Genomic DNA, 27,995 nt, shown 5'->3' on the forward strand with positions numbered 1-27,995 from the left:
TCCAACTTCCTATATTTTCGGAAAAAATGAAGCTCACTACATTCTCAACACCAAAGAAAAATTTGCAGATGCAAAAAATATTTACCTAGGTTTATGTTTCTCCGTGCATCTTCTCTCAGGGCTTCCGTGCACACACACAAGATTTAATATTCAGTAACTTAGCCAGGTATACAAGGAAGCCATGACTGGCATACCTTGTGCAAGACTTTCCTGTGTTAGGAATCTCTGCTGAATGCAATAAAATCTCTGTGAAAATCTCTCTTACGCAGTGGGAATATAAACATGAAATTCTGCTTGTACATCTATGCCTACCCTTTCAGGTACACTGCAAATTCACACTCCACTAAACTGGCTCCTCTTTGACTCAGGTAAATTGACATTTTGCCTCTGCTCTTGCCAGAGAGCTGTAGGTTCTACTAAAGGGCCTGCCAAATCTGTGCGGCCAAAGGCTCCATGTGACACAAACATATGACTTGGAGGGTGATATTTTCATGCATTTTCTGTCTCTCTCTCCATTTCCTCCTTCAACTCCTTGCCTTGTATTTCCTCTGTGTCCATGAGTGCTTCAGCTCAGCCTGCTTCCTGAATGTTAGCAGTCCCAGGAGACTGGAGACAGCATTTTCCAACCAGCAAGGTACATATTGACAATCTGAACCTCCAGAGTGTTCTGTGTGTGAAGATCATACACATAGAAAATATCAGGGTAGAAGAAGGTTTGTGTTTCAGGATCAGCAGGACAGCAATCTGTAATACCAGGCAATTTTTTACAGACTAGCAGATGTTGGGGTTGTTTGGAGACTAATTTTTAAAGGTATTGTAAGAGTTTTCAATTTACAGTGAATACATACACCTAACTACATTTCAAAAGCTGGTGCCTAGATCTTCAAGAGTACACAACACAAAAAAAAGTTAGTGACCATTACGTACCATTTTTTTAAAGCTTTAACCCAGAAAATGCTAGATGTAAGATAAATCAGATATTAAACCAGAGCTAAATTTGATCTTAGCCAAAAGGGCATTTTCCTGTGTTCAGTTTTGAGTAACATCTATATCAGATTGGCACTCATAGCCCAAACAATGACCTTTTTAAAATTCATTTTTAACATTTGGTTTTATATAAGCGGGAGAAAACTTCGGCCCAGATGCTGCCTTTAAAGGAGTGCATTTGTACTACAGAAGGGAGGAAGATGGGAGGAAGCACTTCACAAGACCATAGTAGTTATTCCAAAGAAAATAGAGTATCTACGTTATTTAAAAGGTATAAAAAGTCTCTCTAGGATATCAAAAGCAAGTTCTGTTCACAGAAAATTAACCTTAAAGAAACAGCTGGATGAAAACTAGGACATCATGGTATGTTGCATAAATGTGGAATTTGGGATAAAAACATAGTTTGTAATAGAGTTATTTACTGAAAATGCTTCTATTTTTATTACAGAAAGAACATGTGTTCCTAGTCCTGGCTGGCAACTGAAAAGTATAGAAATAGCAGGGTAGCTATCACTGATGTCTAGAACAGGGCAGAATATTTTGTGGCATGTTGAAAATGCTTTTCTTGCCCAGCTGGTTTTAAATGATACCAGTTACAAAGTCCTCTGGACTTTAATCATTCCAGCAAAGGAGAGAGGGTTGGAAGAGCTTAATACCTAACTCTTAATCTGGTTGCTCTCTGTTCTAAGGATGCAGGGAAATGGCTGTTTCAATCTAGTAACTTTTCATTTCTGAATTCTGCCTCTCAGAGCAACAGAACAACAGCATTGTTCAGCTCAGTCACAAAATGAAACTTTAAGAAATGCAATAGCAGATCTTGGAGGGTGAATATTAAAGCTACCATCTTCTCTGTTCAGCCAGAGCTGCAGTCAGACATACGAGTTCTGCTGACAGTGCCTTCATGCTGGCTCTAAGTGTCAGCAAGCAAAATAATGGAAGAAATATCTGTAGGCTTGTCATGTACTAATATCCTTTTGATAATGCAGACTGTTAATCCTGACCCAGGTAAAGAGAAGAAAAGAAATTGGGTTCTTATCTTAAAGAGTCCACATTGGCCAGATGAACACTTCAAGGTCATTCAGTATCGCTATAAACAAAACAGATGTATCGGCTCTATTATGCTGTTAAAATCCCATCTGACTGACAACGTTTTCACCAAACACAACCAATTTATTTTTGTTTAAAGCTTTAATTAAGTATTATAGATTGGAGTGAAGTAATTAATAACTTTAAAATACACTGACCCACAGAGAGCAAATACCTCAATCAGGTGAAGCCTGGGGAAAGGAAATGCACGAACTAAAATAAAACAATTCTGTCCCCTCAGTCTCTCCTAGTAAATCAAAGAAAGGAATTTTTATATTAATTGGCAATGAGTCTATGTCTAGTCTGACTGCTGACACAGTTAGTCATAATAATAAAAAACATGTCTGTGGGAATGTGAAAATGCAGTTTGAATGTTAATAATGTCTTCATTTTCTGTTCTGATTGATTAGTTTGAATAAAATTCAAGCAGCAATGTCCCAATAAGATTTCTCATCTTGGGAAAATCACAAAAATCAAGTAACATGAGTTAGTAATGCATAAGTGACTGCCTGTATAGGGAGTTCCATTTCAGAGACAGTTCTCAAAAAAACATAATGATGATTAGGTGGGAAATCATTGCAGAACAAGTTTCAAATTCTGAGTACTTTTCCATCCCTCACTGCTTACATTTACCACAGGTAGAATTTGCTTAGTGAACACAGTATGGAAAACACCACCTAGAACAATGTGGATGGTAAAAGTAAAATTACTTGTCCTGTGTCCCACAAAATTTAAGTATTCAGACCACATTTTAAAAGAATAAACAGATAGTATATTGTTACTCTTTTCCCAAAACCAACCCTCAATACCTCAAGAGAATAAGCATAAAGTTAAATGTCTCCAAAATCTGACTCAGCTTGCTGACACATACAAAAGCCAATGTTGGTGAACCAAGCCTGTGTACTTGGTTTGCATTTCATTGTAATACTTTTGCACCACATCTTTTAAATATGTTTAACGTATTTATGTGTCCATTTTCCAAATTGCTGAGGAGATATTCTGTAATTAAAAGGAGTATTTTTAATATTCTGGCATTGGAACCCCCAATTTCAATGTTTTTGTCATATGTTAAATGTGAATGACTGCTCATTTGCAGGGCATTAGACTTACACTTACATGTTTGTTAAAGACCACACAGGTCATTTGATTTCTTATTAATACAGAATAAAAAGAGCTTAACATCCTCCATAACCCATGAATAATTCCAGTTACATTACCTGAGTCATTGTTCCCAGATAACAAATATCTTCAAATGCTGAAGCTTAAGAGGTAAAATAAATCATTGGCTATTTCTGTTTATTCTTGTCTGTATGAAGAAGTAGTTCTTCAAAAGATAACTGCATCTGAGAGACATGTACACAGAAGGTTTGGGAAGAGGAACTGAACATGTAAACTTTGGAAATTTCATTTCCTAGTCAAAAGGGAAGTAGATGCCCCAAAATGACAGCATTGATACCTTAAAACTATGAAATTCAAACACTTTGCACTTTCTAAGGATTAAATAATACTGAATATACAAACCTAATAGATGAAAAATCTGGAAGAAAAAATCTTTAGAAGTGGAAAAACAAAAGGATGGCAGGCAGCAATATGCAGCAGAAAAAGCCCTATTTCCCACACAGGAGAAGAGGAATAAAGAGGGGAGCAATCCTTGTTGTGAAAGATATAAAAACTCACAGTTTATTTACATTTTCCTTTGCTGAAGTCAGTCCTGGAAATCAGATTCACATATTTTGCCCACCCCCTCTCTTGGGACTGAGCATCAACAGCACACTGCTGTGTACTCATAATGTTGAATTATGACCTACTGCAGAAACAGTACGTTTGGCATCACAGCTTCATAAATTGCAAATTGATATCCATGAAGTAGAGTTTTTCCAAATGTGTCCAGAGGAGATTTTGAATTAAACAAAAATGATGGTCAAAAATGATCCCTGATTTCCCTTGGAAATATACACCCTATTTTCTGAGTGGTTCATGTTAATAAGCACTTAAAATGGATCAGAGAACAGTCTTTTCCCTTATTTGGATGGATACTGTAGTATATTAGATGAAGAGCAGGGCTTTATTCACACAGCAGTTACTTTTCAGTAAGACAGACTGTTTTGGGAACAAGCTAATGGTCCTCACTGCTGAGCAGCTCCTTCACAGTTCCTTTAGTTCAGCGACAGAGTAATGATTTAGTTCCAGCATCCTCCCTGAGATAAATGGAGGACTGGCCTCTCTGCCAGTTCTTCAAATCAACATCACATAACATTACTCTCAGAAGGACAGAAAAGAAACAAATCACTATAGTCACAGAGGGCAGAGATGTGACAAATAAAAAACCCCCATCAGACTGAGAGTGGAGAATGTTGAAAGTCACATCTAGATTTACACTTCCCACTGCAGGAGAGAAAAGTGCAGAAAACAATCACAGTACACAGTAGCAATATCGTGGTTCACTGACATTGAAAAGATCAGCAAAGCACATGGAACTGGATCTTCAAGCCAATGTACCACAGCATTGATGCAGTTGGGCAAGTGGAGTTATGTAGCTTTCCCACTGGCTAAGAAGTTTTCCTTGGAGCTGAATGCTTCAGCTTTAGGAAAAAGTATACAGTGCCATTAACTAAGACCAGTGAGGGAAATATAAGCACTGAAATTCAGGCAGATAGCTGAAAAAAAGTATATTTTGAGGCAAGAGAAGTTAGACATTTTCCATTTTCCATGCTAACAGGGACACCATGAGCAAAAATATTCACACAGCCTTACTAGAAGCAGAAATAATAAATTACTTTAAAATTCTCTTAAATTGCTTAATTCAGATTCCCAAAAGAAAGTGATATAAAGGGTTCCAAACACATGGCAAAAAACATCTTGCTGATTTGAGTGCCTTTTTCAACCATACCAGCTCTTTCAGATCCTGGTAAGTCCATGATTTTAAAAACACTTATAATAAACCAAATATTACAGTAAGGAATTCAACTTATTAAAGTTTGGATAGACTTTCAAGTATCCAGCAAAGACAGAAGGGCAACAGGAACAGTTTGTTTCTTCCTGACTGTCATGCAGGATTAATGTGTTTGACTCAGAAGTATCACAGTATCGGAAAGACACAGCTGAAATTGTAGCTGGCCATTTTGTAAAGTGTAAAGGTCTTATGGTGAATTGTTCTGAACAATAAATTAAAAAAAAAACAAAACCAAACAGAAACAACAAACCACCCCAGCAGATAAACAAAACCAGCCCAAAACCTCCAGCATTTTGAGTTGGGGCTTGCAAAAAAAAACTACTCTGGACAAAGCACAGCTTTTGGGTGACATTTGGGAGACATTAGGCTGGAAAGATTGGAGTCTTTAGAGCTCTCTGAGGTCATGGGACAGTAAGCAACCTGCAAGGATTGAGAAAGATGCCAAGATGTGTCCCTGGATCTGATCTCATGCATCTTACACCACCATAGCTTTTTTTTCCTTTGTATACTAAAGACTGCTTGCTAAAAGATTTTTTTTTCTGGGTCCAGATCAATGTATGAAATCATGCAATCTTTAGAAAGTTAAAATTACGTAAAAATGAGATATTAAAACTGTTCTGAACATTTAAATGAGAGTAGCTGAAATTGCTTATGTTGCAATGAAGTGTCAATTTTCATTATGTTTTTCATTAAAATGACATTCAGTTCCACTTTTTTCCCACTACTGAGATATTCATAGTTATAAAATGTAGAAATAGGTAAACAGCAAAAACTTTTAGCTGCTACATTTTCATAAAAGTGAACACATTTACTTTTTCTGCTTATAGTTCATCTAGTTAACAGTCAGAAGGTTCTGCTGGGATGTACTTCTCCAGGAATCAAAGCAAGATGCATACTCCTGAGATCACTGCTTCCCATACTTACACTGTTTGTTTTTTGACTCTAATTCTAATATTTTGACTCTAATTCTAATATTTTTCCTTCTATTTTCTAGCTATGCATTTTAAACTTAAATGTTGATGTTACCAGAATGTCCAGGACTTCCTTCAATGAAAATTAATTCTTGGCATTATAAGCAGTGATTGATTTCTCATCTGATTTTGCCAGTGGACTCGAGGAGTATGAAAGCAAGGGCAGGGAAAGAGCAATTGCCCATGTAACAACACACAGGCACTCCAAGTTACAGACAAAGAGGCAGCAGCCAGGAAGACCCTAAGAGCTTTCTGAAGGCAATTTCTAGCAACTAGCTGAGGGACCAGTGGTTATTTTAACAACTGATTTGACTGACCCAGTCTCCAGCATTACATTCATCCTTGGTATACATAGTAAAAGACAGGAAAAACTCAGTAAGAAAACTATCAGATGCTCCCCAAAAATGAAAAACCAGGAGTTTGGCAGACCCTTAATTATACCTTTGAGACACAGAAGCGAGGACAAATGATCACTTGAAGTTCTCCAAAGGGTTGCCCAAGAACTTCCTTTAAGCTAGCCTTCCCAGCAAACCTAGAAATTTGACAGAAGTATTTGTCTTTTACATCTGGAATTACTATTTCAGCCCCACTCAGTGCTTGGAAAGTCTAAAGGCTAGATCATTGTCACTACTCCATTTTAGAAAGCTGAATGAACAGCCAGGTATGCAATTAATTATTTTCTTGAGCAATAAGGAGTAGGTACTTAAAACTCTTACACCTCACCACATCCTTTCTTTAGTATAAACAATAACTTATTCATGCCTTCACCACTCATAAGTGTAATGCAGTTATCCAGGACACATGCCAATATAATCCTTGTAGCATACACTTAAGAAGCTATGATTCATAAAATACTTCAGATCTTTTACACTGAAATATTTACAACATGTGAAATACTTCTTTGTATACATACATTTAAATTCTACACAACTATAAAAAACCCTATTATTCTCTTAATACACCCTGTGGAAATGAAGCCTTTCTAAACATGTCAGTTTTGTAGTGGTGGAAGGCTGCATTTCACACCAATAGGCCACATCAGTTCCATGCCTTTTTCTCTGAAGCAGTTATTGCTAAGAATTGGTTTGCAAAGCATTTGAACACAGTAAATTACTCAAGCAGGCACTTGTCAACATGCATTAACACTGTTTACAGCTCTGTTTATAAAAGGCATTTCCCCACTCTCCCTCCACAGCATTTGTATTGAAGTTCATTGTTCTATAAGTTGTATTGATGTTGCTGTGCAAAGTTCAGACTTAGCAAAGCTGCTTATCTGCATACTGCAATACTCTAAGTAGCTGCCTATTGATTTTTCCTTCTCCTTTAAAACCATCATGCCTTCTTCCAAGATTTTCCTTAAACAGCCAGTGTAAAGGACTGGAAGACAGTACATGGTATTTCAAAGAAACTCGTAAAGTCTTAAGACTAGTTAACGCTCCATCAAGAGAAACACATTTCCTTGTGTTTCATGAAAAGTATCAAATAAATTAATTATCTTAAATTAAATTCCCTTTATTCATTAAAGAAATAAAAATTCAGAAGGACACTGTGAATTAATATATCATGTTATAATCAATATCACATTAAAATAGTTGATTTTTTTTTACATTTAAGGAACTTCTAGAACTATAGTAGCCTTAGTACAATTTCTGGGCATAAGCATTTTAAGAGGCACATATTAGAGCCATTCAATTATGAAGACAGACAGCGGAATTTTTAGCAAGACCTTTCTAGGAAGTCATTTAAGATATATTACACATAGGTGCCCAGAGTCCTGTCATATATCTTGAGCATGGACAATATGTCTGCAAGAATGCTGTAGTTTCATGACAATTTCTCAAATTCTATTCAGGGGTTTAATAATCCCCCCATTTTTAAAAGATATCAGCTATTTTGGCCTTCAGAGTCCTGTCATTTTCTTAAAAAGTTAATTTTAAAAAATGGCAGCACAGCTCTTAGCAGAGAGAAGACTTTAGAATTATGCTTTCTTTTATGGTCCTCTCAATACTGATCAAAAAGCCATGAACATGTGGATGGAAGAACTCCAGGCTTTATGGCTTCTGCTAATTCTATAGGCAGGCAGTTTTCCAACACATGACATTAGCCTGCTGTCTTCTTTTGGTTAGCAGACAGCTGCTCATGGTTTGATAGCTTAGGGTGCATTTCTTACTTTCTCATGGACTAGGCACCTTTTTACAGTATAAGATCAGTGCTGTGTTTGGTCAACTTTCTGGAAGTTTTTAATCTAGCTGCCAAAATCCTAATCTTGAGCACCACAAAGTGACTTGTTCTGTCCAAAAAAAAGACCAGTGGTGAACATTACTAGCGTTTTGTTCCATTTTAAGTAGGCAAAATTCATCTTCTTCTGGTGACAGCATGACTCATTCATGATTGGTCTTTTGGCCAGTTGCTCATGTGTGCTTTTGAAAAAGAACTGTACAAATTGTTTGTAATGAAATCCAAACCTGCTGACAGGTTTTATTATGAAAGCTCCATTTGGGCCCTTTAAAAACTTTCTCCATGATCCTAGGCTGAGTGACTGTGAACAGATTTATGATTTCAGATTGAAATTATGCTGAACGCAGAGGTTTTGTATCATTTAACGTGGAACCAAGCAAATCTTAGCAATTTGGGATGAATTTTATTATGTACTCTTCCCAAAGTTCAAATATGAAAGTCAAAGAAAAGCCAGGCAGAGTAAAAAGGGACAAGAGATCGCATGAATCTCTGAAGGCAAAGTGGTGGTGTTGTTGACAAACAAATAGAAAGATTTACAAAGCTGTAATGTTCAAGAGTGGCCAACACTCTGTAGTTCACCATTTTCACAGCATTTACTCTTGATTTTGGTTAGAGGGTATTTTTGCTCATTATCTGTTCATCTGCTTCAAATAACCAAAATACTCACTGCATTCTTCTTGTTATTGATGTGATGCCTTTTGCTTAAGTGCAGCATGCTTACAGCCTAGGCAAGCACACAGAAGGATATTACTATTTCACATGGCTACAGACCATTAAAGCTGTACTTTTCTCAGGAAAGATGATGGCCCCCTTCACCACTGATACATAACCAGCAATGGAATTAAAAAGCCTGACACAGGAGATGAGATTTTTGAAGGCAGAAAGAAAATGTAGTGATCACACAGCACAGAGGCAAACACTGAAGAGAAAGGATATGGGACATAAAATGCAGGAGGAGTCAGAAGACAGCCATAAAGAAAGGCAGGAAAATTCTGGGAGTCTACCTGGGTGGTGAGGACGTTCAAAAATGGTGACTGTAAAGAGATAAATACTGCTAGAAAAGGCCTACTAGAGAGTTCAAATAGTTTGAACTTGGCTTCACTTCAGAGGAGTCTGGCAAGAAGTTGCATAGTATGCACACATTGTGTCATTTACTTCATCTTGGAAGGTATTACTGTGACCAAGGTCCTAATCTGCTACCTAATGAGATGCTAACCCTCATGAATGAGCAGTGATTTCAAATATTTTCTGATTCTTACTAATAGTCACTGCACTGATTCTAGACTTTTTCTTAACTATGATCTAGTCTTCTGCTGGTATAGCTACATAAATATACTTTTTTGAAGTGGGAGCAATGTATTATTCCTTTTCAATCAAACAGCAACTAATGAACCCAATAAAGAAACCTTTAAAGGAGTTGTTTTTTCCATAAGCTCCTCTAGTGGTTTAGAGTAAAAAAAAATGGAATCCGTAAACACGTCTAACAGAAAACATTTTGATTTGTTCACAAAATATCTCAACATTATTATGCACAGTGTAAGCAAAGATAAATCAAACTTTTCTTAGCTACTTCTCTCTTCTGCTGGCTAGGTCCAATAATACATTTCCTACCATTGTTTCATTACCCAGATCATGTTCAGTTTGATGAAGACATCTCGAGAAAAGAACATTAATAATAAAAGTAATAACAATATAATTCTTGTTACTGACCAAAGGACAGCACTAAGACTATTTTTAAATGCTGATTTGTTAGACTTGTGATGGATTAGCTTGTTGTCTGTGAACTGCCCAATGTCCCAGGTTCAGACATGTTTCTCTAATTAAAAAGTGGATATGAAAGTCAAACATTCTGCATTTGACAAGAGGGGATGATTTTTTGTTAGCTTCTTATTAATATTGAGAGAAACCATATGGAGATCAGACTTCTGATTGAAAAGCATTTCATTTTCATTTCCTAGACAAACCACAGTTCAGTCTGGAAGTGATGCAAGTGGTGCTAGTTTTCAAGTTGAACATTAGCAGGAAGAAGGAAAGGAAAAAATAAAACTGACAAAAACTTTAAACACAGCCCTGAAGGAATCTTCCAATTATGATATGTTCATAAAAATCAACACATCATTTAACAATAATAGATAAAATTTCTGGCTAAACATAGTATTTTCTACCAGATTTCCCCATAACTACCAACTCACATGATGCTGCTTCAGATTTAAAAGTACTTACCAGAGATTTCTTTCACAAGGAGGAGTCCTTGATTTCACATGTACTCAGCTAGGGCAGCCTAAATAATCCCCTCAGTGAGAAGAACCAGGACATGGGTCCATGACAAGCAATATCTACTGCAGAAATCATAGAAAATAAAGGCAATGGAGGAAGGCATCAGCATCCATGCCAGGCTATTTGTATTGACTGGAAAACCAAAAGGTGAATTGCTCAAAAAGAACAACAGGTAATCTGTGCAGTAGTGACAGAGAACCAACTCTGATTTTAGATGTGGGTCTGTTGCAACATGAGAATTAAACAAACTCTTGGTGGGGGAAGGGGGAAGAAGAATTTTATTAACTCAGATAAACTATACTGACAGAGAAAGCAAATCTGATTTGATTGTGACACAAACACCCACTTTTAACTGTAGACATAAGGTAAAAAATAATTAGAAATGGGCATTATTACAAAAATAGATCTTCTATGTAATTTAATCATAGTTCATCATTCTGTACTACTGAACATGCTGTGCTGTTTTCTCCCTCTCATCTCCACTTTTTGATTAATAAACTTCCAAAAAGTCTAAGTGTGTCGTTATCTCAATAACGTTCTCAATTTCTAATTACTCTGACCATTTCTGAAATTAAGATATAGCTCCTACACTGTTTTGACTATTTTTTTTTTTTTCAAACTACCACATGATGAATCCTTTTATGATTACCTTACACAAGAAACTGTTGGGTGTTCCTCAATTTTATTTGCTGAATGCTGCTTAGAGTTCTAGGGTCGCAATCCTAATTCTAGCACTGTGGAAGCAAGCCTAGTTTCTGTAATAATGCTTTTCCCTTTGTACTGATTTTATCCAATATTGTGAAATTAGAACAGCCAACAGAACTTTGAAGCTCTTCAGATGAAGCACATGCATTTTAACTGAGCTTTTATTTTACAGTTTTACTACTAACAAAAAACTACTTTATTTCTGTGGTCTCATTCCATAGAAATAAGCTATGTTCTTAGTAAATACTGATTTTTAGGAAAATAAAACAGAAAAATACAGTTTAAAAGGTTGAATATTTTTCAGGTCTATGAAAAACAAAGCAAGACAAATGAAAATGAAACACAGAAGATATTTGCATCATTTCTGGCTTCATAAAGCAGGGGTACAAAAAAAAGATGCCCAGACCACTTTTCTGTACACATTGTAATAGATATCCAGTCCTTTCTGATTGTTTTCATTCTCTTTTCCACCAAAAATAATTGGTTTTATTTCCTCATATATGAGAATTACTGAATTCTTATGGCTCATAACTGCAGTGTGATCAGTACTACAAAATATGTGTTACAAATGTAGACATCTTGCATTGACTCAGTTGAACTGTTCTTGGTATTTTATTGGGTTTTACTCAGCATAGCCCTTGCCCTCAGTCAAAGTGAGCACTGGAGAAATATTAAGACAAAAAATTTCGAAACTGTAACTTTCTCTGGTTTCTCAGAGTTGTGTCCACCCAGCCAAGAAGTGTAATTAAACAACACCTCTTTCTCTCTCATGCACACACACACAAAAAGGTATATCAGAGTATATTTAATTAGGAATACCTCTGCTCTTTTAACTTATCTCACCTATTTGATATGAAGTTTTTCAGCACAGAGATCATGACTTCCTGAGTCTGCATACAGCTGCTGCCAAAACCTGTGTCCTAATTTCCCCATATCTGTATTATATAGTAGCATTCTATAAATGTACTATGATTATTGAAACCATCATGGGAAAGAATCCCTTATTTTTGCAACCAGCATGTCACCAATCACAAGTCTGGATTTGTAATGCTACTGATTTTATCTATTAGCACCTATAGATTTCATATATAGATATAGATTACAGAAATAAAGTAAAAGAGAGCTGTCTATGCCATTTCAAGATTATATCCAAGAAGCATATTAAAGAAGCATATTCCTAAAATTGCTAACACCCCAAGGAACCACGGAACCACCTGGCCCCAGGTGCATCCCTTCTTCTACATGAAACATTGTGCACATTCAGGAGTCACTAGGGATACAGCAGGGTGATGTTTTTTTGGTGGAGAGGCTATATGGATGTTTTAACTCTAGCACCATAACACAAGATTCAAGTTACCAGTTCTGCTCCATGGCAGCCCTGTTAGTTAAGCAGCTTTAGGTCCAATCAGCTGTTTCGAACTCTCCCTTGGCTGCAGCTTGAAAAGCACAAGGGAGGACACAGTGAGACGGAGGATACTCAAAATAAATCTTGGCTGGTGTGGTGGCTGAGGAAAGAGTTACACCACTTTATCACATACCCTTTGTACAATGTTAAATCTAAATTAATTAAATAATTCAGTTGATGAAATCACCCTATAAATGTGACAGCACATCATAATTCACTGCAGCTGCAAAATCAGGGAGCAGATGGAAGACGTTGGATTTTTCTTTGAGCTGAAGTGCCACTTTGCTGGTCCCATTCTATTTCTTTTAAGATTACTACAAGTGCCTGTGTACAGAGGGCCTGATTCTGCAGCTGCTTCTTGCACAGTACTTCACTGTCAGGAAACTTTCCACAGAAACAAAGCAGCTGCAGAACTATACCTTTCATATTTTCTTCAGTCATAGGAGGATAATCCTGGCCTGCGTTACACTGGTGAAAACGAGGACAAAAGTTTGCTTTAATTGTAGTCCATTAAGTAGTGAAATGATCCTCCCTGTTGTCCTCTCATTATGCACTGTACATTAAACAGAGTTCTTTTAACAAGGGTAATTGTTTCCTCTAAAATTCAAGCTTCAGTAATAACTAGCAAACTGGATTTTTCTCATGACAAGCAGTGCCTCAAAGAGAAAACATGTTTTTGGCTGGCTAGAGCTTTATGTTCTTAATTCACCTTTACACCATTCAAAGGGATCAAGGAGTAAGGGAAAACATGATATAAAAATATTTTCAAATAGTCAGTATGTCCCAAACGAAAACAAAAGTGCCTTAGAAATTGCTTTGGAACAATTTATAGCTGTGTGTAAGGTGGAGCACCCAGAGCAGGCTGACCACCTTAGCCATGGGCCCATGCAAGTGGATTTACTGCCTGGGGAGCTGCCTGCTGCAAACTGCCAGACTTTGCTCTGCGCTTTATTCTCTGTGTCATGACCCAGTGACATGGGAGAACAGGAGGGTGCTATGCAGCTCTTGGTCTTTATTTTCATCTTCAGGTTGTCAGGTTCAAAAAAGACAGTGCAGAGCAATGGACTTGCCTCATCAAAGGAAACAAGCATGAGTGCTGTTCCCTGTCTTGGCAGGGGACAGAAAGGACGAAGAATCAAACAGGGTTCCTTTGCAGTGACTTACAGTCTCACCCAAAAGCATACCAAACACAGCACAAATCCTTCCATATTGCTGGATTTTAGTTTATGTTGGTTTGGGTCTTTTTCAAATTCTCTCTCAAAATTGTACAAAGCTTTCATGAGTAGCAAAGGTAATCTTGAAAACATAAGTCAGATGGGAGAGGAAGACAAAGGAATCTGAAAAATGCCTATGTACCAGTGCTCTGACAAATGGGACCAATTCCGGGGGAGTACAGGCTAAGGCCGCTAGAAAATTGGGATTAATCTCCCCTTCTCACTCAAAGCTGGCCTGAGAAATAAGGATTAACAGCAGTTAACATAGTAAACTTTCTCATGAGCATTAGCCCAAACAGTAACTACTAAAGACAGAGAAACTTCCCCTTGTTTTACTGAGAGCCCTGCTTGATGGTGCTGATGAGCATGGACACAGCTTAAGATGGAGGGGGAAGAGATGGGCATTTCTTTCTCCACTGAGGTGCCTGGGCACAGTAACTCAATGGTGCTTCCCAGTTTCCCAGCCTGCAATCAATAATGTTCATGCAGACAGAAGCCTGCAAAGAGAGGTAATGCATCTGTCCTGAGGTGAAAACTTATGATCAGAGTCAGTCTTAAAATCTCAGAGTTTTCAGAAACCAGTCTAATAGAACAGGGCCAGTACAGTACTGAACAAGTTACATCGTTACTCTACCTTCACGTTTCCTCATCTATCGTACTCTCAAAGTTTGTTTTGAAAGTTTAAGGACTCTGTAGACCATTGTGCCTGCCACTTGGATTACCATTCTTTCGTCCTACTCAGTTACTTGAAAGCTGAAACTTATAAAACCAATCCTTAACCAGTTAAAGATCAAGAATGACTTTTAATGAACACTATCATTGCAACTCCAGAACTACAAACCACAGATCCAGAACATTTTCTTTAGTATCAATTTTCAGATCTCAGACTTAATAGGTAATTACAGCCTGTTTATATTAGAAGCTAAATAGTTACTTTGTCTTTGATCATAGTAGCCAACAGCCTATTTGACCAGACCATAGCACATGGAAGAGGAAATGAAACTGCTTAACAAGAGTGCCTTTTTCATGGCCTAGATAAAATGTCTCGATGGTTGCTTTTGTAAGAGAATCCTAACTTTATGAGCTCCAGAAAAAAACAATGAAAATTCTCCTTCCCAGTATTTTTTCTTTTCTTTTTTATGGAGGGTTGAGGCTAATGCAGCAATAACCTGAAAACAAGAAGGGGTTGGGATTGAAATAGTTAATATTGACCTATCAAAATTATGCCCTTTCTTGTTTTGATAATGGTTATGAAGGTTTCAAAATCAAACCTTTGGCTGAGGTACAACGGAGAGAAAGGATGGAAATGCTGTAACCAGAGCATGAACAGAAGCAGTTGCTTCCAACAGTTCATTTCAGCCGCAAACAGCAAATGAGAAGGCACACAAGAATGGAATACAGAGGTGACTAATTTAATGAAGGGGAAAAATTAGGGGCTTGGTTTCTACTGAGTTGATATTGGGTGTTTGTTTGGGGGTGGGGGAGTTTGTTTGTTTGTTTGTTTGTTTGTAGGGTTTTTTGGTGTGGTGGTTTTCTTCAGTTTTTTGTTTGTTTGCTTGTTTGTTGGAGTTTTTGCTTGCCTCTGTGTGTGTTTGCTTTGTGTCAGCTGACCTATTTATGTTCAAAACCATTCCATATTAGGGTCAGAAGCAGAGATAATAAACAAAAAACCAAAATGAACCATAAATAATACTACATAGAATCAATAAAGTCATAATATTCAAGAAAAAAAGCACCCAAAATGGATCTGCTTCCATTAGAAAATAATCTAAGCAGCCTAATTTAGGTTTGAGTTCAAGTCTAGTCCTCAAAAAGCACCAGTGAAAGACCAGGGAGATTCAGATTTGATTTTATTATCTAAAGTGCTTAATGCTACCACAAGTGTCATGCAGCATGTGAGAGCAAGTTTTGGGCACAAAAAGCAAGCCTTTCCCGTGTAGATTAATCACTGAAAAGAAGAAACGTTAATGGCCAGCTGTGATTGTGGGATCAGGGGAGAGGCTGTTCCTTTTTAACTTTATGTCCCTCTCTATACTATAACATAGTAATTCACCCATTGATGAAAGGAGATTTCAGAAATTAATAAACTACCTCGAGAACTGGGGGATAAATTCCCTTTATCACATTTCAATGATGATTCTATCAAAGGCGATATGATATCTTTCTCTTTAAACCTTTCAGTTGCCATTGTGGCTCATGGTAATCATAGAGGACTCTGTCTTTCTTTTACAAAAATACTGAAAAAACTACTGAAGGGAATTGCTGATAAATCCTGTGCATGATTTTAGTTCCAGAGCTGTCCTCCTACTCCAGTGTAGAAAAGCTTTATAGTAGGCTTCCTTCATGATTCATAATATTGATTTTAGTTTTTTAAATATCTAATCCAACAGTTTCAAATTAAGCAAAGAACACTCCACCTGATTTGTGAACTATCTTAATAGGATGAATAGCTAGAAATCTCTCTCTTGGCCCATTTATATAAACTCCAAGCTTTACACAATACAGCTTGAACTCTTTCTCTCCTATCACTGCTAGAAAGGCTATCTTATTAACATTACATACGTCTACTCATCATTGTGACAGAAAAACAACATGATCATATTTACAGCAAGAGTCACAGCTGTGGGTGTCCCTTACAAAATGAAATTAGTTTTGATTTTGTGTCATGCCAATGTTCATTAATGACATAGACTCTAAGAGGGCAAGATCAGACAGAATGATGAATCATTGCAACAACAATAAATGAATATTTTAGCCAGGGTGCACATACCTCTCTCTTCTATCGGACATATATTAGATGGTCTTCAGATAAGGCTGTTGGAATTTGACTGTCTGCCCTTCAAAGAGGAAGCTCATGGATTACAAGGATGAAACAATAAATAAATATATAAAAGCACCAAAAAAGGCTCAACAGGCCCTGTTGACCACCTGAATCAAAGTGCTATACCAATGGATAATATGATAGGAACTAAGAAAATCCAACAAAAACTGCACATGGCCCTGTTCATCCCCATTTTTTGTTTGAACTCATGCTAAAAATAATCCTACTATCAGAAATCAGCTAGCTCTGAGGAAGTCTTTAGCTGAATTTGTGAGACAAGCTTGAAAAGTTTTATTTTGGAAAAATTATTTCAATATTTTCTGAGAAGGTTAAAACTGAAAATAAAGTAGCCTAAGTTATAAAGTATTTGAGGCGAAAAGCAGTTTTGCTCTGCATCTGCAAAATGCCTGATATGTTATTGGGAAAGGGATAAATAATAGAAATTAGTATTATTGCTTAACTTCTCAAGCAAAACCGAACATTTTAAAATCCAGGCAAATCTACTTATTTATATGAGGCTAATAACAAAAACTATGTAATTTATGAAGAACATAATTTGCTACATGAACCAGCAATACTGGAAACACTGAGAAAGTATTAAAATTAATATTTATAGAAGCACTGAAGACTATGAGCTAGAAATGTGCAGAAATAAGCTTCAGCTTGACTGCATATGTAAAAAAAAGTTAGAAGATAAAGTTTAAATAAAATAATTACAAGGAACTCCATTGGTGTCTAGTTGGTTTTCTATCTAGATTATAATTGCAGTAAATACCTTTATGTTTGGAAGCACGACTTTTCTCCCTCCACGTGCCAAGGGTATGAGTACTGCTGGTACACAGTGAAGGAAATGAGACAACTTTTTTCACCAAATGTTCTTTCTCCTATTATTTCTCCTTAATTTAATATATAAGTTCATTATTTGAATGAATAAAAGTATTTAGAGGCTATCTCATTGACATTTTTCTTCTCTTTTTAAAAGAAATTTAATAACTTTAATTAAACAGCAATATTTGCTCTTCACAGCAAACTTTAGACACAAATTGGATTGGTCTAATTCTTGTGGAACTGGTTTTAATGTGCTTTGGATAAGCAATAAAGTGGGACATCAGGTCATAACTTTCTAGGTTTTTCTAGTTAATTAGTCTGCTGCCAAGAATACAGAATATTTACAGGACTACCAGTTAAAAAACACTTGCCCTGAGCAACCAAATGTAAGGAAACTCATAAGAGATGGTAGGAAAAGACCTAAGTGCTTATGATCTGATTCACTTTTTAATTCTTACCAAAATAGCAAGCAGAGTTCATTAGTTTCCTTTTACATTGGCCAACTCTTTAAACCACCAGGTGACTTAGAACTCTAGTTTGTTTCTTATCTCAGAGATGAATGGAAGGTCTTTAACTGTACTTTGTTCTCAAATCTATGTAAAAGTTAAAGGGCCCTACAGGAATGATCTGCTTACTCTTTAGCAAGGGTCATGGAAAATCTTTCATTTTAAATATCCTGTGCAATTGCCATTACTGACACTAAACACGTAGTTAAGGTGAAGGGTTTTTATGATTAAGAAGTAGATGCTACTAAATAGTAGTTTGTGAAACATAGGTACATATTTATTTCATATCTAGGAATAGAAACACTTCTCAAATCATGTATAGCTTAAAAAAGAAAACTTATAGGTAGGGTTCATCAATTTTATGCTGAGAAAGAATAAAATTGCTGAATTTTGTATGCTAAAAGGCTTTGGCACGTAGCACAAAAGATAATCTCCCAAACTTGAAGAGGATTGCAAACATTAAAATGTGGTCAATGCCCAAACACCCTTCACTTCTCCTCCTCCACAGGTAGAGATGGCAATATTCCAGTTTCTGAATAGCTAATGTTCTCTTCATACCTAATAAGACAAAAAGCTTCATGCAAGAGGTAATTGCTACTGCTCAGTAGGAGTGGATGGACTAAACAAGAGGGTAGCTGTGCTGAAAGGTCCTGTCCCAGCCTAGCCACCTTATTTCATATATTCTTTTGGCAAATGAGACAGAAAAATCCATTCATAGAATGAGAAACTACTTCAAACAGGCATCTGCCGATTCCAACAAACTTTTCCCAGCCACTAGGAAATCTCTTTTAGGAATTACAGGACTGGTGCAGTAATAACCCTCTAAAAAGTGGGAAAAATGACAAAAGAGGAATATATGATAGTCTCTAGGATGGTTTCACATGCATGCAAATCAGAAATAATTCCACTGAAGCCAAGAGATATTTGTAAGCATAGGTAAGAAAGTAAGCAGGAAGAGATTAGACATCTCCTAAGGATGCAGTTACACATTCATTTTTCTTGGTGACAATGCATGTTAAATAGGTCTCAGCACACTTTCTTGTCCTGCCAGGCATTTGGTTCTACCATCCAGAAATATAATGCAAAAAATTCTTCTTAGTGCTGGCTTCTGAAAAACACTTATGTGAACAGCTATGTATGTATATGTGCTCACACAAAGCTATGTGACATGAAAGAGAAGCTGGTCTACTAAAATGATTTTAAAAGGAAAAATTACAATCTTTACCAGTAGAAAATAATTTTAAAAACAAAACAACCAACAAAACCCCCCCACCAAAACAATCAATCCACCCAGACAACAACAACAAACAACTAAACCCACCTCAAAACAGCCTTCAGAAAAAAGAAACCAAAAACACAAGAATGTTTTCTATAGAACTATGGTTAAGAGTACTGGTTTTTTTAAGATAGTCTAAAAATATATGGCTAGCTTCTTCTGACAGGCTACATTTCCAATTTCACACATTATGTGGGCTTGTGGATCAATGGCTCAGAAATTTCCCTGTTCACCCCAGTCAATTGTGCCCTGCAGCCTTGTTATGCTATGGCTGGGCAGGCACCCAATTCCCAGCTTGCCACCTCCCAGACATGTTATTTCCAGGATGTTGATAGCTTCTAAAGAAAATGTCAAATTAAAAACACTCGGTAGTGGTCATCTTGCCCAAGAGAATTTTTAAGGAATTGGAAACTGACATGATCCAGTAGTCACCCCACAACCAAGAAAGCCCGTGAGAGCAGACAAAAGCTTTCCTGGCAGCCAGGGTGGGTGAGAAACATCCTAGAGAGCCCTTGTCCTATAGGGTGCACCTCAGCAGTAGCTGCTCACCATTCTTTGGAGCCATGGATCATTCCCCAGTCCAAAGACTGTTTAAAAGGGAGAGAACCTTCAGGCAGAATTACAGCTTCCTGCTTGCTCCAGATAGCTGTGCAAAGGCAGGAAGCCTTCAGCCTGGGGCCGTGAAAGCACATGAGGCTCTCAGGTAACACATGAGTACTTACCATTCATATGACAGAATCCTGGGAGGTTGAGCCATTCACTGGTACTTCAGAACCTTATATCACTGTGCTTGTAAATCACTGATGAATAGAAGCAATAAGAATACAATTTTCTGAAGAAAAAATAACAACTAATTCATATAAAGAACCAAACACAACTTAATCATGAAAAAATAACTTAAACTGTACCCAAGGGCCAAACAGGTTAAGGATTTTTATTTCCATTTTTTTTAATTCACCACTACTTAGGCTTTGACTTTAAGGTAACCAAGACTGCTATGGCAAATGATTGGTATTCAACTGATTTTTTAAATTGATACATTGATTAATTGGGTGCCCTTTCACTAAATTACCTGAAAGGCATTGCCATCCTCTTGATGTATCGTCTCAAGTTCAGAAGGAAAAGCTTTTTAAAAGTTTATCTTCTCTGTGACACCAGTGAGGGAAAGAAAGTCAATTTTTCAAGCAAGGAGGTAGAGCAGAATCTCTAGCATGGCAATGAAAGCATACAGTCATGGTGGATCACGTAGTGAAGAGGAGCCACACTTTGTCATTTTAAATCCAGAATCAGAAGCCCACACTCTGAGATGCTTTCTGATACCACTGTAAACCTCACTTCATTAAGCAAATTTATCAGACTGTTGTTGTTGGCAAGTCACTTGAAATACAGTATACAAATGCAGCAGAGAAGACCTGAATGGTGGCAGCAGAGACAATACAACAGCTGGTTTTGGAGAAACAACCAGTGTTACAAGAGCTTCAAAACTTCTTCCAGATCCTGTGCAGCTCTTTATAAAACATACCGCGTGTGCCAGTTGTGTCTCTTTTTTTTTCCTGCTGAGGTGACTCCTACGTTTGCCAGCTTGCAAAGATGCAGTGAAATTGATTTTGGGTTCATGCTTAATGGCTGTGATGCAAGTGGCACCTGCACACTGAGGAGCAGAACTCCCCCAGCACTGACCTTTGGCCACAGCACTCGTGGCTTTAAATGGATCTTGGCAACCTACTGTTTTGTGGAATGGATTATTACAGGATTACTATGGAAATACAGGACACTAGCAGAATATTAGCAAAATAAAATATAAGCCAATAAATACAGCAGTTGCTTGTTGAAATATAATTTCCAGTCACGCAACTATATGGCAGCGCAAACAAAACAAAAGCTAGGCAGTTTCTATCTCCTTTTAAATATTTAGCCTTTGAATCTTCTGGAAAGTTACATTCGTGCTTTTGGATTTAGGTTTTTTGGTACATTTTTTTTTTCCCTTAGAATATTACCAGCTCCTTTCCCCCCCTGCACCACTCCAGGTTCAAAGCTCTTATTTCTCCCTGACAGACTACTATCTGAAATCAAACAATCACTGTTGATTAAGTTTATAAAAATGGAGTTCCTCATCTTCTAATCAATATTTTTGTTGAATTGCAACACTATAAATTTTCTTGGCCATTTACTTTAGCCCCCTTCCCATAAGAAGTAACCCTTCCCAACTAGTAGTTAGGGATGTAACCTATTCATACATTAAAATGATCTATTACCCAAGTCCCCAGGGCGCTGTTTTCTGTAATAGATGTTTAAGTACCATACCTTATATGCACACACACATGCATATGGATAGATAAATCACTGATATCTTTTTGAGGTTCATCCCACAGAAACTGCACATACCCCTTAATCCCTCCCAAAATACTGACCTCTAATTAACCCGAGCCACAAATGAACATGCAAATCTGTACTTAAATTTCTTCTGAAATAAAGATGCACTTAAAATCACCTCAGCGTCTGAAAGCTGGGAAGGAAAAAAATGCAGACGCAAAGGAATGGGAAAATAGTCATGCACTGAACATCCTTTCTCTGATGAAGATACATTTTTGTCTCTACTCTTTTTCCAGTATTTTTTTCTTTTTACAATACAGAATTAAATTTTATAAAACTTCACTTTGCTATATTTTATTCAGCCATGACATGAATGGAAATGCTGCAGTAGTTGCTGTTGTGGCTATTTTCCCAGAAGGAGGCATCACATGAAGTACTAAAATTTTAATTACTCTCCCTGCTCCTCCCTTCACCGCATAAATGAACTCCAGTCCATATTCCATTTCACCAGCCTTCCTTACAAATACAGATTTCAGTTGTGCTCACAGGAGCATGTCCCCGCACTTTGAAGTGCAAGACAGCTAATGACGTGTTTAGTCTCAAATACTTTGACAAGTACATCAACAGGCCACCAGTTTTAGCACATGGTTAACTGGACAAAGATTGATTCACCAAATGTCTATTGTCCTGTGCCAAACCTATACTCCAAAGGTGCTTATATTGCTGTCTTCATTGCCACAGCTGGCCAGTGCCATGACCTCTTTGTAACTACATCAGTCAGGAAAAGTTATATTAACTCTTCTGAATGTGTTTTTAAGATCCACATATTAAAAAGGATTTTTTTTTAAACCAAGTATTTATCTTGCACAGCTAAAATAAAAAACAACTTCTCACAAAAAGAAGTATCAGTGAGCAAATACTGGCTTTCATATTGACTCTTTTTGATTCAGTTACCTGGACAATATGTACTAGGGAATGCCATGATGGAGAGCCAAAAGTCAGAGGGATCAGCTATTGCAGAAAACACTACCAACTTCCAGTGGCAATACAGGTTTTTTGACCTGCAAGTGAAGTGCTACTCTCCTAGGCTATCGCTACAGAGAAGACCCTGGTTTCACACTTATCAGAAGCCTCATAAGGTTTCTTCTATCACAAAAGTCACCTCATATCCCATCAGCAGAGTAAAGGGAGAAATGAGACAGAAGGAGTCCATGTGTATGTAACGATTGAAATCAGAATTAAAAGGCTTGAGCACTCCAGCATTCATTATATCTTTAAGCATTTGGAATAAACTCTCTCCATCCATCCTCAAAGAGCCCCCCGGCCGCCAATATTTTGGAAGGATTTTGATGTCTTTTGATCAGTTTTGGTGTGTATACAATAAATCAGCAACAGCTCAGTTAAAATATACAGGACAGTATAAGGAATATGTTGGGAATATGCAAAATAGGTGTTTAAACAGCTTAGACAAAATCATGAATCAACTTTCACAGGGAAAGCGTTTCACTAAGCACTCTTGATTATTCTGGTTTTAAAGTATTGAGTGTTAAGATGAATTCACACACAAGTAACCATAATTTTCTAAATTACAGAGTACAATCACATGAGAAAGTGCCATATTTCATGTCTATGGATGAAGAAAATCCTCTAAAATACATACAACCCTAAAATTCTAATCATCACAGGACTCAATCCTTAATGAACACCTGTAACACCTGTGACAGCAGAGTGACTGTGGGTGCTGGAGAAGTTATTATGGCAAGGAATGTTTCATACAATGTAGGAAAGCATTCTTAATAACTGTATAAATCCTTTAAAACATTCCAAAAAAGGAGGTGGTGGGAGGCACAGAAACAAGTGCCATCAAATATCTTTCCATACATTTTCCTTCTTGAGACCTGCCTAATTTAGGCTGTGGGTATGTTGGACTGTACATTCTCCTAAGAAGAAAGAGAATGGGGAAACTTCGTGAAGAAAGAAATGAATGTGCCTTAAAACATTCAGAGATTCTGCACATTACAGTTCTAAAACGACTTTCTTCTTTGCACTCCCCACATGTATAATGACAACACATATGACTGGCATAGAGGTAAGCATAGTAACATTGCGATATAGTTACTTGCACTTCAGTTCCCATTAGGGTAATGATCACTTTGGTTTCATGTTTTTAAGCTCCTTTATGACAGAGTATTACTGAAAACTGCATCTGCCTTCAGAATATACACTCAAGGAAATACGAAACTCAAAACTGACAAAATAACCTGTCAGTGAAAAACGCAGAAAGTGCATATTTAAGAAATGGCATGCACAAGTGTCAGCAGGAGAGCAGAGACAAGGAAATTTAGATTGTTCTGAGTTTATACATTCATTACTAAGAGGAATGTTTGGATGACCAGCTACAATACATGAGAGTTAAGGATTAGAATTATATTTAAATACAAAAGATGGCCCTAGAGTCACATCAATTAAACTACAACAGAATTATTTGGAAAGATGTAGTGCAGAGTGTGCCCTTGCTGACCTCACTGTTACGATTGACTTCCATACACAGGCAACAGGATTAGACTTCTCCCACTCATCTCTTCATTGGCCACCAAAGACTTCTGATTTATATATACAAACACTCACGTGCATAAATACGTGTGCTAACACCCACCCACATACACGTGTTTATGAAATCATAATGAAGGTAAGACTTCCCTTGCTGCCATAAACTAGCATGGACACACAGATATTGAATACTTCCAAGATATGAATGTTTGAACTAGAACCACATTATCATCCTGGAAAGTACATCTTATGGAAACTGCTACTGTGTGATTAACTAGTGTCTAAATCCCTGCAGGGAAGCAAAACCGTTATTCTCAACCATACTGCAGTTACTGTATTTGTATTAATGGGAGGGAAGAAGAGAACAATCTGCAGAGCCTTCCACAATAAAAAACATACCCCAACAAATTAAGTGCATTTTTGTTGCTCCCTCAAAAGCTGTAAAATTCCTGCTCTGGACACTGCAAGGCACAAAAGCAAGACTAACTCTACTTTTGCTTTTAGCACTGCATTCACAAAGCAGCAATACCAAATGGGGGGAAATCGGAACACTGAGACACACACAGCTGGGTAACTGTCAGACAAACCCTGGAGGAGCAGAGCAGATACTTACAGGATGAAAAGAAACTACCAAGGAATGGTATTTATACTATTTGTATCCATGTCCATGAATGCTTTGTTTACAAGCCAAAAGGAGCCAGTGAAAACCATGGCCCAGAGCACTGGTCCTCAGTCTCTCTGCGTTGTGACTGGAAAATTCAATGGCAATTGCAGAGCTATTTAAAGCATATAGTCCATACAAATAAAAGACAAACAGCATTTCAACATAGCAGGTGGTCCACTATCAACTCTGATGTATGTTTCAACACAGCTGCTTATTGCTTATTTGTAAAGAAATATCTTATTAATAGAGAATGAGAATAATGGATAAAGATGTGCATATAAATTTAGGCTACATGGAGCTAGGTCGCTACAATTTAAAACTGCATTTGATGTAATTTAATTACAAATATTGATTAAAATGAAGCCAGCTCACTGGAAGGATGATGATAATAGGCTAATAATAACAATTGATTTGCTTTGATAAATGAACCAAAAAGCGAGCTGAAGGTACTTAGATTTTGACCTATTTAAGGCCCACATTCCCTTTTCTCCTTCGTTTTATTGAATTTCTGAGATTTATTCAAAATATTATTAGAATGATACATCTGAAAAACACATAATTCATAGGAAGATTTGACAACTGCTGCTTCTATGATGGCCAATTTTGAAATGCAGAGTTGTTGGGTCCCCCCCTCACTCCACTCCAGCTTTACTGAATTACATGTAGTGTGTGAGCAGCAGCAATAGTAATTAAAAATAATGAGGCCTGCTAGGTCTGCTAATTCTATTATCTTTATAGCATCAGGCTTCAAGCAACTCACCAGCAAAACAGCCCAGATGAGAAATCTCTTCAGAAGGTTCAGTGATTGTTTACAATGCAATAGGATAACCTTTTCAGCCTGGAAATAAATTTAAAAAATCAGAAAACAAAGTCTAAAGCAGACATTAGTGGACATGATTCAAGAAAAAGTAAGGGTTAACTAATTAATATTCAGCATTAAAGTATACTCTTTTTTTTTCTTCCCAGAAGAAAACCTGAGGTAACTGAATAAGGCGCTGTAACATTCATTTTATTTTCTTATTGCTTTGCAGAAACTCTAATTTCTTCATAGAATAAAATGAAGAGCAGAATGTTGCATATGCTGACTTTCTGTGCCCTATTTATTCTGTGTAAAACCCACAAAAGCTACCTTCAGCTTCAGTGGAGCTGACAACATTATTCTAACTTGCAGAGTGCTAAGAAGTGGAATGAAACGTAGGTCTAAACTAGGGCTGTAAAACAGTAGGTCCTTTGTCTCTCCAAAACTATTAAACACAGAATTCTATTTTATTGCTGCTACACTCTGATACTGTCTCTCAGCAGTAGGAGATGTTTTTTGCAGCTCACTAACACTTAATTCTTTACATGACGAATGAGGCAGCAGAATTTTGGTTCCCAGGTTTAACATTTGCAAAACGACTTTCAGAAGATGATTAAATGTTGTGCAATCTTCCTGTTTCTGCAGGCAATCAAAATCAATAGCCTCCTGGAAAACTGAGAATAGGCACCCTCCAACTCCAGAGCCTCATTCAACAGCTCATTTGTGTTCACTCCATCACCAGCTCTCAAGTAACATCTTCCTCCACTGAGACTGGAGGCACATTTACAGTATATTAGAGGTGAAATGCTCACTTGTGTGTGTGCACACAGGGGGAGGGGGTGAAGAGCTTAAAGTATCAATATTTTTGGTACCCTATATCACTTGACCTCACTACAAGCATCCTCAAACCTCCTTTGAATCACGAAGGTGACCGATGTCGCAAAGACATTAAAAAAGTAGCTATTTAAGGTGATGATCCCAGTGAGTCACAGTTTGAGCCCATGGAAACCACTCATTATTTCCCTAAATGTTTCCCAAAAACTTGATCCTGTTGCAGCAGAGTTTAGAAGGTAATCCAAACTGGCAGGCATTGCTGAAGCAGATATTTCTTGCAGACATGGGGTGGGTAATAAAATTCAAATTAAAAACATTGAAGAAATAGAACTTGTATTTTCATGAAAATCTAAGAAGACTAAAGTTTTTTTAACTTACTTATTTTAAATGGAACTGAGAATAGAAATACAAAAAGATAATTTTCCTCACGTACATATTCATTATACAAAATAATGCCATTGATACTAGATACCATTTATTTTTGAAATTTAAATGGCAAAATCAAAACTCAAAAATGTACTGCAAAACAGATGTGGGGTTTTTTCTGATTTTGTGACACCACTCTCATTTATTTGGAATATTTCAACCAGCTTCAAGTCTTTCCACAAACTACTCTAAAAAATATTTTAGGATTTGGGTTGTTTCAAAGATTTATTTCTGAACAATAAGGAGTTTGTATCTTTTTATCGTATGTTTTCCTTCTAAGGTTTTTTTAAGATAATAACAGAGCATACCTAACAATTCTGAAAATCATGCACTTACTTCAACAGCCAAAAATATAGAGAACTTATTTTTCAGGGGCATATTTGTACTCCTGGATCAAGAAGATATGCAGCTAAATTGAGTACAAGGTTGCTTAATTAAGGGATTAGTAACAATTAAATGCCTGCAACCCTATCCATTTTAACACAATAAAAATGGTAAAAGAAACAAAATATAAGATCAAAATGTAAATACTTGCATGAGAAATAATAAAAAAAAAAGAAACCCACCCACTTCACTGTTTAATATACTTTTCCTAAATTTCTTTTTTGTATTTCCCACAGCAACAGAAATATCCAAATAATAATGCAAATTATATTTTTTTCAATAAACAACAGCCTTTGCATCACTTATTTTCTCCATGATTTTCTACTATTCTTTCAATGTGTATACCTTATCATTCCAGTATTTCTATAAAATCAGCACATTCCATACCACGTCTGCTTGGTACATAAAATATATGCACAATCCCTTCAGAAAATGTGCCTATCTACCTCTGTTGTTTTGCCTTCCACCTGAGGACGCCTCATGAAAAGGTAACAGCAATACCAAAGGTCAGAGACCAACAAAAGAAATTGAGAAACCTCTCTTACATATTTCTATTAAATGGATAATCAAAATTGTGAAATTCATCACAAATGGAAACAAGAAGGAGTACTGCCAATTTGAGGCTGGTAATTAATCCTCTGGGATCTGTGCATCCCTTGCTAAAAGCAGCTGGAACTGAAGGGGAACTGCAGGAGATGCTCACAAATAACTTTGGCATCCAGCAAACACAGTATCATGAGATTTCCAGCTACCAAGAC

The 27,995-nt window shown here is 36.9% G+C and overlaps 1 protein-coding gene across 15 annotated transcripts in view; it reads right to left on the reverse strand.

The window, feature by feature from the left end:
* Nucleotides 1-27,995, reverse strand: part of RET (ret proto-oncogene) — a 263,437-nt gene that overhangs the window by 99,242 nt on the left and 136,200 nt on the right. For 9 of the 15 annotated variants that reach the window (XM_069019242.1, XM_069019245.1, XM_069019243.1 and 6 more), the window contains one exon: nt 25,555-25,632. The exons of 2 other annotated variants lie outside the window; for them this stretch is intronic. The gene's annotated coding sequence lies outside the window, so the exon portion shown is untranslated. Of the gene's footprint in view, nt 1-6,438; nt 6,507-10,458; nt 10,530-19,989; nt 20,068-20,339; nt 20,754-25,554; nt 25,633-27,995 lie in introns of those variants that run through there. 4 more of the 15 variants (XM_069019249.1, XM_069019248.1, XM_069019250.1 and 1 more) reach the window with 3 other exon arrangements.

Source organism: Aphelocoma coerulescens, chromosome 6 (genome assembly GCF_041296385.1).
Source record: "Aphelocoma coerulescens isolate FSJ_1873_10779 chromosome 6, UR_Acoe_1.0, whole genome shotgun sequence".
Taxonomy (NCBI): domain Eukaryota; kingdom Metazoa; phylum Chordata; class Aves; order Passeriformes; family Corvidae; genus Aphelocoma; species Aphelocoma coerulescens.